Genomic DNA, 11,459 nt, shown 5'->3' with positions numbered 1-11,459 from the left:
TGATTTATTTGTCTAAATTTGTCTTTTTTTTTCACTCAAAATGCATCTTTGCTTTTTTGCCTCTTCTAAATAAGCATCTTTGGAACATTAAAGTGTATAAATTTCTATATTTTTCATTGTATATATTTTTTTAAATTAATAATGTTCAGTTTTTAATGGAGATTGAATTTTTTTGGCAGAGGGTGAAGTAGTGACAATTTCTGTTGTTGTTACTTCTGGCACATGTCATTGACAAGCCCACTGGCTAAATCAACTTTTTAAACCGGCGTCCTGGCCTAGGAGTGGAGCGTCCAAGGTTCGAGTCCTGGTTCAGGCATGGTTGTTCTTTATCTGTCAGGTGTGTGAAAGAACCTCCCTCTAAAAAGGGGTTGTGAAATTGAATGTATGAGTGTCATTTTCATATGTGCTAGAAGTCAGACTTCTGACCTCGGGTGTTCAGAGACCCTTACCCTCAGAAGTTACTGCACAATGACAATTTCTAACATTAATTAGTGCCTTATTAAATACTCATTATTATTTATAAATGTAAAGTAGTATAAGAAATCGTTAACATTTACGATGCGATAGCAACAATTCGTAATCCCCGCGCATTTTAAAGCAACAATATGTCTTGCAAGTATTTTTTTTTCTCGGTAGTCAAGAAAGCATGCTGCAAATAAGTACTTATTAGATGCGTAATTGAGTAATTTGTTTTTCTTATTCCCATCAATTAAATGTTCAAGAAGTGAAGATCCCGAATGTAGTAATAGTAGTAATAAGCAAGAAATTATTCTTCCTTTTAATATAGGCAAAATAATAAATTTACAGTAATTAAAAAATAAGAGAAAAACTGGCAAAAATTTTGACACAAAACTAGAACAGTTCTTTTTTAATTATGGAAAATCTGTTGTCACTCTAAAATACCCGTGAAGTTATTATCTCTGTCTGCCCAAAATGCTAATCATTTGAAACATCCTTTATCGGTTTAATTTAACATGGAAAGATATAATAATTATTTTATAAATCAGTAACTCTTCCACACAGTAGTCAAAATGTCATCATATGTATCTCCTGTGATGATAAAATTTATAGTACGGTCCTTTTAAAATTTGTAGAATACAGGATCAAATAGCAACTAATGTTTTACATAACTGCACAGTTTGTATACTCTATTTGTATACATGATGCATATATTTAACAACTGCCATAATTAATTTTCATAAAATGTGTATTTGCTTGGGCCTTATGGATTTGAAATATATAAAGTGGATTTTAGTTAAACTGTATTTTAGTTTCAATCAAATTATTTTTTTTCTTTTCAGATCTATTTGAAAACGGTACTAGTTTCATTCAAAATACTTTCATTGCTAACCAAACCAAATTAAAAACGATACTGCTTTCAATTAAACTACTTTCATCTCTAATCTAATCAAACTGAAAACGATATTGGTTTCAATTAAATTACTTTCATTTCTAATCAAATCAAATTGAAAGCGATGTTGATTCTAATCAAATGTTTTTATTTCCAATCAAATTGAATTGAAAACGATACCGGTTTAAATAAAATACTTTCATTTCTAATGAAATCGAAATGGGAGCAAAACAGATATAAAAAAATTACTTTTATTTCTAATCCAATCAAATTGAAAGCAATATTGGCTTTAATTAAAGTATTTTCATTTCTAATCAAATCGCACTGAAAACGATATTGAATTCAATAAAATTATTTTTATTTCTAATCAAATCAAATTGGAAGCGATGTTGATTTCAATCAAAATACTTTCATTTCTAATCAAATTGAACTGAAAACGATGCTAATTTTATTCAAAATACTTTCTTTGCTAAACAAATCAAATTAAAAACGATACTGGTTTCAATGAAATTACTTACCTTTCTAATTGAATCAAACTGAAAACATTACTGGTTTCAATTAAAATATTTTTATTTCTAATCAAATTGAATTGAAAACGATACTGGTTTCAATTAAAATGCTTTCATTTCTTGTCAAATCGAATTGTAAACTATACTTTATTCAATGAAATTATTTCATGAAATTGTGTTGAAAAACTTATTGGTTTTCATTCATATTAAGAGGATATTTTTTTCAACTTCTCATAGATAAAATAAAATTATAGAGAATAAAACTTGCAACGAAAGTACATTGTTTATGAGCACACCACTGTTTTTCTCCGTGTCTCACAGGTGGGACACACATTTCCTTATTAATTAACATCGCCTGGTATAAAGCCATCTCATTACAAGTGAAGAGATTACAAAACAGAGAGTATTCGAAATTAGATGGGGAAAATTATCTTTCCAAAAAAAATATACAAAAAGAATGTTTACTCGATTCAGGTCAGCTGCAATTTCGGTCGGATGTATCATCAACATCATAAAAAAAATTAAGGTGCCAAGGACGCTTGAAAGGAAAAGAGATAACATCTCGAATAAAAATCCGGAAGCAGTAAATTTAATTTCATGAATATTTATAAGATCGCTTCGAGGCTTGCGGAGCTTTTGCCGTCCCACTAATTTTAACACCGGGTCACAAATTTAAAACCACAGCCGGTGATTCATGTTTTAGAAATGTGGTTAGTTACTCCACGTGCATTTTAAAAATAATTCTGGGGCTTTATTAGAATTTTTCTGTCATCTAGGGATAAAATGAGGTTACACGTAGACAGGGAATGAGGGGAAGTGGGAATGCCATTTATGATATGCCTCATTTTAGATTTTATGAGCCTTCCAACTTACACTTAGTTTCGCAGCGATTTTACGGCTCGTTGCTGGTAAATCCGTTGCAAGGAAAATTAATGCTGATTCCGCTCCAAGCATTTTCAAAATTGTTTGCATTACCAAATGTAATTAGAGTCTGGATGGCAAAACAAATGAGTGAAATGACTCTCGTTGCTTTCAGATTTATTTTTGTTAGGATTAACGAAGAGTGTAATTGTATTATTTAGAACGCATTAAAGTGGAAAACTGGTTTAACACATTTGCATTTTAACAAATAAAATTAGGCATTATTTTGCTTTTAGAGTCACAATAACGTAATATATCTTTTTTGACTAATAACATGTCATGTGTGATAAAGTTACATTTAACGAAATTTCTTTTTATAGGATTATTTGTAAATTCAATGATAGAAAAAAAGGAATAAATTATAACTCCATTGTTACGAAATATTAAACATAATTTTTGGATTTTATCAAATTGCTTTTAATATGTATTATTCTGCAATGTTTATAAATGTTTGAGATTTCAAAAGGGCACATGTGTTTTAAATGCTAAAATTTTTCGATTCAATTTTGAATTTTTTTTAAAAAATAAATAATTACTAATTTTCTGGTGTTTTACGTAGAATTTAAGCAAAATTTTGCTTCTTTGGAATCAATACTGATCTGGATCTTAACTTATAGAACCAGGTTTTTGCTGTTGCATGAAATCCTAAAAAAACAAATCACATGATTTGAAATAAAGTAACATAAACTATTATAATATTTTTATTCTATTAAATATTGGTTATTAAAAATATTTTCTTTTACTATTGTTTTTATCTTATCTTTGTATTATATATATAAACGAATGTTATTGATATTTTGAAAAACATGTCTCTGATAGTATATTTTTTCTCTCTCTGTACTTTTCAATTTTGTTAAAAGAGAAAAAATATACAAGTTGATTAAATAAAATTTATTTGTATTAAAAGGTTAAATTAATATTTTTCATAAATGCCTAATAGATGTAAATAAATGATAAAAATATATTAAATAAATATGAAAAATAATATTTTTTCATCAAGTTCGTATACAAGTTTAATTACTGTAAAAAAATAATGCATTTAAGGGGACAGTGGACTTATAAGTCTAAAATAGATTAATTTATATTATTACCTTTTAGACTATAATAGATTAGGGGACTATAATAAGATTTAATACAATATGATTTATCATACTGAATTCCATGATATTCATTAATGCAAATAGTTTATTTTCCTTTGTATAGCTGCTGAAGAAGAAAGGAATATAAAAAAAAATATTAACGAAAGTCCTCCATTTAATTGCAATGATTTTGGTTTATTTCTTTGACTTCATCAATAATCCGCATGAAACTCTTTAATCCATATCCTTATGAAGTAACTTCTTTTCATTTAAATATGAAATGCCATAAATAATTTTTTTAAAATTAGAGTGATAAATAAAAGTTTATTAAAATTAAATGAGAAGACCTTTGTGGTCTTTGGACATTCTCAATTTTGAGACATGAAAATCAAGTTTTCGAAATGCAGTGGAATGGAAGTCTTCTAATCCACATTAAAACTGACGAAGATCTAAAATTCGGCTAAAATTTCTCCCATTATAATAATTTAAGTATAAATAAAAATATTAAATACTTCAAAAACATTCTAAACATTCGGAATTCCATTGCTACACCGAAAAGTATTTTTGGAATTCACGTTGAAAATATTCCTCTAAAAATATCAATATTCGATGAAAAATTGTAAGAAGAATATATTATTTCTATTAAAAAACATGGCTTTGATATTTTTAAATGTATAAAAATAACATTTTCGTGCATAATAATTTCAAGAAAGTACTTCATTAATATTGTTTGTTGTATTCTGAATAGAAATCTGAGATTTCAGAAATGTTTTCAGATCTTGAAAAATAATGGTTTACCTATCTTAGAATTTTTCTTGAAATTTTTAAGTTTCAGAACATTTACAAAGATAAATATATATTATTATATATTTATTTTGTAAATATGGCATCGATAAGGCCATAATACGCATCAATGATGCATTTAAATCATTTAAGTATCAGTATCTCTCGCAAAAAGAGAAATATTACCTATTCTTGAAAGCTGAAACACAAGAAACTAATTTTTCCGGTTTGTATTTTCTCTCCGAATTATTCAATTACACACTTCATATAACAGAGCGAAAGACATGGAAAATCAATTTAGCAATAATCAGTTTTCTGATTTATCTGAATCAATTTCCAAAATGAATAAAACATTAAATATAGTCAAATTTAATTATATCCGATGTTTTAATTATATATTTATTAAATTTAATTATTTATGAAAACTTTAATAGAAAAGGACTTTCAAGTTCCCACGCAGTCCGGCTGGAAAGTAAGTGTTTACTAATTCTAGAATTTAAGAAGCATGATCAAATAAAAATAAAATATTCAAAATACAAACAAAAAAGCATAAAAATATATATGCAAATATATGTAGGCAAATGCACAGAACTAAAGTTTAAATAATACTGGGAAAAATTATATTAATATATGTACAAAATGGAATGAAAGATGATTTGCTCTATACAAAGGCAAATAAATGAGGAGGTCAAGCTATATTGTTCTTTAGAAAGCAGTTTCTGAGTTTAGGTCTAGGAATAAATTTGGTGTATTCAAATATCAAATGTTTGGCATACTGGACTGCACCATTGCAGCACGAATACCTATCAGTCGGCGACAAATTGAAGCGTTTTAAATATGCTTTAAAGTTTACATGCCCAGTAAGAAACTGGGTAAGCTTAAAATTAGACTTAAAGCAATTAGCCTTTAAACGTCTCTGTATGTAAGAAATAAATTCCTTAGTGAACTGCGCATTAGTCAATACTTGATATAAGGTATATCATTCAGATATAACCTTATCTTTAAAGACATAAGACTTCGGAATGCTCATAGGAATGAAATTAACTAGTTTTGTCGCTTCTTTGGCAAAACAATCGACGCGTTCATTGCTATAGATTCCCGTAAGACCTCCAACAAAAGAAAAAAAAAAAACTTGCACACTTCAGCCTCAAAGAAAACTCTGATTGGATTGCATTTTAATAATTATTTGGTTTATAGAAGTGATGTTATTTAAGGCATATAGGGATGAAAGGGAGCCTCTGCAAATTAAGATTTTCGATGCAAGGTTTTCATTATTACAAATCTAAGTAGCTGCTTAGGCTATGGAAAGTAATTCAGCCTGTAAAACATTACATTCGTCACTCATTCTGAATTGGCGAGTTTCAGTTTCAATATAATCCTGTATTTATTAATCCGGGTTCACATAATATGTGTAAATTTTATCATGTATAATGAAAGCATGCTGTACAGGACTTAACATCAAACTAAAAATAAATGCATTTGGAATACAGCTTTTTTTTGACATAAACTGCGAAACAGTAAAGGATTTTTCAATTTTTAATTAATGATGCATCAAAATTTTAATATAGCTTCAGCAACTTAGGAGGATTTAATGTACACTAAACCTTTTAAACATTTTCGGTTTTTAATAAAAATATTAATCTCTCAGTGAAATTAGTTTTATTTTCTCAAAATGTTTTTTTCTATTTTTACTAACTTTTAGATACATATATTTCTAATTATTCTTTGCAAAATTATTTATTACAAAACAAATTATTCAATTACAAAACTACAAATTGCTAAATTATTTTAAAATATACTTTATAAAACTATTTCACATTCTTTTATTTTCTGTAGATTCACTAACTTTTAAAAGTATCAATATAAAATATAACTTATGTATATACGTTATCTGCGCTATAATATATACATTAAATTCAAAGAAGGTTGAATAAATCATAAAAGTATTGAGATGTTATGATGTTTCTGATTAGAAATTCAAATTTCCTTTTTGAATGAAATAAAACACTAAAGAAAAGAATATTTCAATGAGAAAGTTTTAAAGCAACATTAGGATTATTTTTGGACGAGCCTCGTATTTTTTTAATCGCTTTCGGATGATGAGGATGACACCTGATTAGGCACCCCCTCTCCAAACTTGGAGGGGTGGGTGGGAGGGCGTTGGGACCAGTGGGAGGGCGTTTGGCCCTGACGTATTTAGAGGCCCAACAGGCTCGCTTACACTGCGGTTCTTTGGTTGAATCGGGCCCCGAACCTGAATTCCTCCGGCTTTGAAGCCAATACTTTAAAAAAAAATTCTATGTATACCATTTGTTTCTTAGTTTCCAACCTTATAGTATTTTAGTGGGTATAGTTAAAATTTGAATATTTTGCTTGTTTCTCTCACTTTAATTAATGTTATATTTTTTTATATTAATACATATAAAGCAGTAGTACATTATATATATTTTAGTTGTAAAATTGGAGTCATTATATTAAAACTCTGATTTTATACGATTTTTTTTTTGTAAAATCAGGCTTAACTATGCAAAATGATTGGGCCTGTGGACATCGCTCCTTTTCCGGACGTTCTGTCCCGTGATAGCACTTCGTTATTCACTCACTGGGGATTTTAAAAATATATTTAATTCAATACACTATTAATGCAACAGCAAATTGGTTCATAGCGACAGCAACTTAAAATTTGTTATACATTTTTTTTAATGAATTCAAAATAAAATTATGTTTATTAACACCATTACTGTGGCAGTTGTTAATAGGAAATCGGAACTAACTGGATTTAAGTGAAGCATATTACAGAGAGAAAACTTTTACTAAAAGGCAGCCTCCATTATAAAAAGGAAGAATCTGGTAAAAGGGGGTAAAACATTCACATAAATAATTGCTTCAAATAAAACTGAAACCTCTTTTACCTCTCATCTACAGCTATTTCCAAAAAAAAGCAAATAATTAATTAGAACGTAAGTTAAACTTATTTCTCACAAATAAGTATGAGCTAATAAATTACCGAAAAATATGATTAAACTTGTTCAAGTATACAATTAAAAGTAGTCGAGGGACATCTTTAATTTGCTCTAGTGCAAAAAATATACATAATTAATGGATGTTATTTATAAAGTTCTAATGAATAAGTAGACAAAAAGGGACATTCACTTTCTCGGAAATATTAATACCATTTTTGGAAAGGAACGTTTACACAAGAAATTTTTCTTACGGGAGAAATTATAAAAATGACAATCGAACCTCTTCGCGTCTTTTAAACAGGCTTATGTTAATTAACTTTTGGTTTATGAATGAGTTCCTTGTTTGTTTTCTAGAGTTTCTTAGATAATTTAATTAAGTCAAGAAAGCGTTGAAAGTTAAAATAAATTAAATAATCGGCGTTCTTGCAGAAAACAACTATTAATGTGTTTTCTAAAAATGGCATTTTAACAATGATGGATTCCATTAAGCGCAAAAAGTTTCCAAAGGATTTAATCTTCTAAAGCGGAAAACTTAATTTTATTTAGTGCTGGTAGCGTAAGCGAATAGCCGATTCTCCGGGAGTATTGGTTATATTTGATTTTAGACAAATCGTTTTTTTTTAAACTCCACGTTCATGATTCAGCCAAATTGTCTGACATTAAAGCCCTACGATTTTACTCACCTTAGTTAAGTTTCTTTTTATCGTGTGCTTGAAACTTTCTAATCGAGTGAGTCCCATAACTTCTTGACGCTATTAAATAAAGTAAATATCTGATTCATTTACTTTCTAAATTTCACAATATTATAACTTCATTTTTTTAAAATTTGTCTTTTAAGCTACACGGGTGTTAAATATGTACGTTCTTCTTTCAATAATATATGGAAGTCATGTGATTAAGTATTCGGCGAAACAATGGAAATAATTTGAATTTCGAAACCATAATGTATTATTCCATGAGGTATTGTAAACATAATGTAATCTATTGTTGCAAATTGGGAAAAAAAAGAAAATAAATAAAAATAAAATATAAAATAAAATAAAATAATTCAGATCAACAGCAATCAGAATTCATCTGTAATATCAACTAATGCAGGTAACCAGGTGAGAGATATTCACTAACTATGAATGTGACAATTATTTCATATGAATGGTTAAAATAGCTTCCGATGCACTCTATTATCAATCAGATAATTTAATAATGCCCAAGCGATTGCTGTTCTTTAAAAAAAATGGCATTTTCGATTCAAGTTTCAAGCTGGTGAGAAGGTTGAAATCTGTTGTCTAATAATGATCGCATTTGTCACTTTTTTGCGATTTCAGCTCGTCGCACTAAAAGAGATTATTTGGTATCTATTTTGCCAGATGTTTCAAGCGACGTTTTTGGGAAAGGGTAGGGGTTTCGAAGGCCTTATGCTTATAAAGAATCCCCCCGGGGAGCGCCTCATATATATATATATATATATATTCGTATTCTACCTTATTTTTTGGATTGTATATCTTATATGCATTTCAATGAGAGTAAAAATTCAGCTATGAGTTAATTCAAATGATCTAAATGTTTTATATGAATTTTCAAGCGGAAAACATGCTTGCGAAAAATATGTTTATGAAACTGAAAATATTTAATTAAATTGAATTATGATCTGTAATTTTAACTAATTTGAATATAAGAGTATTGAAATGAGTCACAAAGAAAATATAGTTTTGATCTTGATATTTTTCTTAAATTTATATTTCGTTAAATGATGCTTCTTCGAATTGTAATAAGATCAAAGCGTCTCAAAAAGTAAAACAATTAAATAATGTTAATTAAATTAGCAGCATACTTTAATCTGGTTTTGGTCTAAACGATAATTTCAAAACCAGGAAAAACATTAGAACTGAATGCAAAAAATTGCTCTTCAATAAAATGGAATTCAAACAAAAGTATTTTATGGAAACTTTAAGAAATCATTATTGATCAGTGGTGTTAAAGTATAGGAAACCATTGATTAGACAAAAATTATTAAATCTAATGTTTTATATGATTGATTTCGGCATTTAGTGTATTTTTTTTAACTGGCAAAATATTGTTGCGAAATTCTTCAGCTGAATTCTTTCTGATTTATTGATCGATGAAATAAACAGTCCTTTAGTGACAGACGACGACTTTTATTAACACGAAGACGACAAATAAACAGCCGAGACAAACACAGGAAACACACAACAGTGCACTACAACAAACAATAGTCCACATATAGTAATTGGTAGTAAAGACAACCACAGCACAAAAAGCGGCCACACAGAATTCAGGAGAAAGACAGAATCTGCGTAGTTTCATTCTACAATCTCCCCAAACGTCTGCAATTCCCCACTATCTCCTCACTTTAGCTCCATCCAAATGCCTAAACACTACTACTCGACTCGATGCTGCTTCCACAATAAACACCAGAACTCGTCACACACCTCAATTCAGCAATCGCTTGAGCTCCAAACAACGCTTCTGTTCGCTGAACTCATCCAACTATTCGCCGCAGACACTTTACACGATTGATTTTAGCTTGCAACTGCAGGCCTTTTATAGTTTCCTGAGGCGTGCCGAAATGACTCTGGACCAAAAAGGTATATCCCGGTTCCTATTAGCTGAATCGCTAAAATTCTGGAAGATTCCATTATTATCTATTTTATCACCAAATTCATTGCAAAGTCGCCAAATGTTCGGCAAGTTTGTCGCCAAGCCCTGAGGTCACTGATTCGGCGCCCGATCAGTATCGAAAAGAGCTGATCGTAAAACGGTCTTTCCAGTGATTGAACCATCCATGCTGGGAAGCAACATCAGAGATTTGTAGCATTATGCCTATCTGCAACAATGTAAAATGTTAGCTCCTCTGCAACGATGTTGAGAGGGTACATATTGTAATCCTTGTTCACAATGTAAGTATGTGTTAATGTCGTATTAGTTATTTCTGTTAAAGCGTACATTCGACATCATCTCATAATTTAAGCAGATAAAAAATTTAATGTAAATTTTAATTTCAAAAGTCTAAATTAGATATTCCTATTCATATATAATTTATTTATAATGCAGTTATATCATATATCCCTGCTTCAACAAAGACAAGAAAAACCATTTTAGTATTTCATTTATAATCCAGATTCTAATTTCATTTGGTGTGATGTTTGGCCGCCATTGGCAACGTCTGCAGAAACTATTGGCGAGATTCGCCTCCACCATTGGGGGTTATTGTTTTTTTTTTATATGATATGATTGAGAAGAGCTGGTGTGGCAGAGGGAGAAGAATGGTTATGCTTTTGCTTTGATTTTGAATAGATAATTTTAAGAAAAGTCTGAGTGCTGTGTTTTATTTGAGATATGTGTTTTCTTTAAGAATACGCTCGTGTCATTAAATTTTGGGACAAACAATTTACTAAACAATTTTTAAATCTTTGACTCAGTTTTCATTTTCTTTTAGACGAATTTAATTGATTCCAGCCTCGAAATTGGCGTGTAATTTATCTAAAGTTCCATTCCTCTTTAAGTTAAAAAAGAGTAATTTACCCTTTTCTTTCCAGTGCTTTCCATAATCTTCAACCATTTTTAGGTGACAGAAAAATCTTAATAATCCTAAAAGCGATTTAAAAATCCATGTGAAACCGCAAGCCACAGTAAGGAGCAGGATAAGGTTTACAATTTGAGAGACGAAGTTAAAATTGAAAGCGCTGATGTGAAATCGGTGCAAATAAAAATGATGTTATAAATATTCATGAAGCTAAATGAGCTGTTTCAGAATTTTTATTCAGACCACACATAATTCCTCCTTTGGTCAACTGTTCTTTACTACTGTTGTAGTTTTGAGTAATGTAGACTGTTC

This window comes from Argiope bruennichi, chromosome 9 (assembly GCF_947563725.1).
Source record: "Argiope bruennichi chromosome 9, qqArgBrue1.1, whole genome shotgun sequence".
Lineage (NCBI taxonomy): Eukaryota > Metazoa > Arthropoda > Arachnida > Araneae > Araneidae > Argiope > Argiope bruennichi.
Note: the sequence above shows the minus strand (reverse complement) of the source record.